Source organism: Corapipo altera, unplaced genomic scaffold, assembly GCF_003945725.1.
Source record: "Corapipo altera isolate COAL_440 unplaced genomic scaffold, ASM394572v1 64, whole genome shotgun sequence".
NCBI lineage: Eukaryota > Metazoa > Chordata > Aves > Passeriformes > Pipridae > Corapipo > Corapipo altera.
Window position 1 is genome coordinate 7,592,319 of NW_020884893.1, and position 2,856 is coordinate 7,595,174.

A 2,856-nucleotide genomic window follows, 5' to 3' on the forward strand; every position below is an offset into this window, starting at 1 on the left:
TGCTGACACTCCCAAAGCTTCTGACAGAAGTACAACACACCATAAACCCTGCTGTGAAATATTGAATGAAAACCAGTGCAGGTGTATCTGCAAGCGTTAACATGACCCATAAAATCAGGGATTCAGGGGAACTAAAATTATTGGTGCACCCCAAACTCGAGGAGATAGTAATACATATAATGATAATAATATAAGAATGTTAGTAATAACACTGCTAATATGATTACCAGTCTCCTTGTCATTGTTTATTACCATCACTGCCCTGATAATTCTCAGCTCTAAGAATGGACACAGGCAGAGATTCCCCCATGCTTTCAGAAATAATCTCTGTGCTTTAGGAAACAAATTCCAGCTTCTCGTATTCCTTAGAACAGCTACCAAGATCCTTAGGATGAGCCCATTCTGGGAAGATTCTGGAGGAGCCTTCTGCCACTCGAACAGCAAGGTGTGCATTGGCTCACACTGAGCGCCGGGGGCTGTAAAACCCGAATTTAAAACAAACTTCCCCCTGGGATAGGCTCCTTTTAATTTATGAGTGAATCAGCAGAGATGGCAAGGCTGATTTGCCATAACACTGCCCAGCATCTTTTAAAGATTTTGTAGGAGACAGGTTGCTTCCAGGCGACCTCTGTGCTGCCTTGCCACACCTTCTTCCTTGGATACCTTATCGCAGTCGTTATTAGCTCATGCAAATCCACAGCACGAGCTCCTTATCTTTACATCTCTCTCACCCAAGAGGTAACCTATTTTGAGATGCTGTACGAGGAATCACCAATAACTAAGTAAAAAAACTACTCTGCACCTCTGAGGACAACTTCACCCAAGGCAGGGTGGACCAAAACATATGTGGAGAAGTGAGCTGAGCTGAGGAGCAGGGATGCATCCCCCTGCAGCCAGAGTAAATAATGACTGCAGCTCTGCACAGTTGAACAGGAAATGTGGGGGGGATTCCCCAGCTCGGACACTTTTGACGCATTGCTTCACCTTTGTGCATTTGTTTTCCTTTCCACTCTGTTTATTTAAAATATAAATGGTTTGAAACAGGGCCTTACTCATCAGTGATTACACAGCACCAGCCAAAACAGCGCCCTACCCTTATTGTGCAGGAAACGATTTGTATATAATAAAGCAACATGAGTGTGTGTATGTGGAGCAAATGCTTCCTGGTTTTCCTGACCACACCATGCAAACAACGGGCTCTCCTACACTTCATTTTGCAGCTCTCAATTTAACCCAAACAAGCAAGAATCCCCTTCACCTTCAGCTCCAAGGGGCACAGCAAGGATGGGACAAAAAGGCAGCACCTTTCAGCTCTATCCTGAAGCCCCTGCTTCAGAGGAGGAGGAGGAGGCAGTGATGTGAGCAGCATCACCACAGCCCTGGATGAGCCTTGGTGAGCTGCTGGGTCTGCTTCTGCTTCGGCTCCTGCCCCAGCTCTCAGTTCCTTGCGTGTCCCTGAGCTCCAGCAGCAGCTGTGGGAAAGGTACAACACTGCTGCCCCTGCACTGAGCAGAGAGGGGACCGCAGGGCTCAGCATGGTGGCTGGATGTCAGATGTCTGCCCACGCCTTTGCTCTCCTCCCTGCCTCACACAGCATTAGCTGGGCTTTTCCATTACCCAGGTTATCCTGCGCACTCCGGGAAATGGAGCACTGATTGCACTTTAAAAGCTAAACATACAGTGCCTGAATTATTTATCTCTGAACATGCAGAAACGGGCCAAATTCCCAAGTGATGCGGAACAGCTCCTGTAAAAAATGCAAAGGGGGTTGCAAAGGCTTCACGGGTGGGCAATGAGCTGCACAGTCAGAACCTCACACATGCACGTGTCACATCTGCTGAGATTCTTCCTGACAAGGTAGTTTATGTGCTGGAGGGTGTGGAGTGCTCATCTGCAGGTGCTGGTCTGGAGACTCATCTGTGGAACTGCACAAGGGCCCTCTCTGTGCCTCAAACCAACCACTGTGACACCAAGTCCCCAAAAAGCAAACAAAAAGGCTCAAACAAATGTGTTAATGCAAATGCAAGGGGTGCAGGGTGTCCCACAACGTTCCTGCTCAGCCCCCTCAGCTCTGGAGGGGTTGTGCCTCCTCTGCAATCATTAACTGAGCCATGCCCAGCCTGACAGTGCCTGGCACGATATCGTAACCACACAGATTAGCGCCGTGATAGCCGTGTTTGTGCTCCAGGTTCAATAATGCCCCTGCATCTGTCCCTGCACTTTCCCTTCCTTTTACTCTAGCTCAGCTCCAGCAATAGTTGGAGGAAAGATGAAAATCCTGCCTTTTCTCTCTCTCACCACAGACACAGATGCAGCTCTTTCAGCACTGTTGCATGGATGTACCTCAGAATTTCTCCATGAGCATCCCGGGGATGCACGGAGGCTGGTATAGCCCCGGGACGAGGATGGGCAGCCCGAGCCCTGCCTGGGGGCTGCATGTGTCGGGGGAAATCGGGCGGGTTTGATATGATGCAGAAGCCCTTACCCCTGCTCCTACCCCTGCTCCTACCTTACCCTTACCCCTTCCCATAACCCTACTCCTAACCCCAACCCTATCACTGTTCCCTCCTCACCCACCTTCCTCTCGCTCCCCCATCCCTCTCCCCATCCACCTCTTGCTATCCCTCTGCCCCTTTACTCCCCTCCCGCACAGGACCCTCTCCTTGCCCTTCCTCTCCCATCCCCGTCCCTCTCCCCGCATCCCCTCCCGTCCCCCCTCCTCTCTCTCACCCCCTGCCTTATCCCCACTTTCGCTTCGGCCTCAGTTTCCCCACCATTGGCCCGGTCGCCGCCCGCGTCCGTCGCCGATTGGAGAAGGTGCCCGTCCGTCAGGATCGAGGTGCCCGCCCCGGGGAG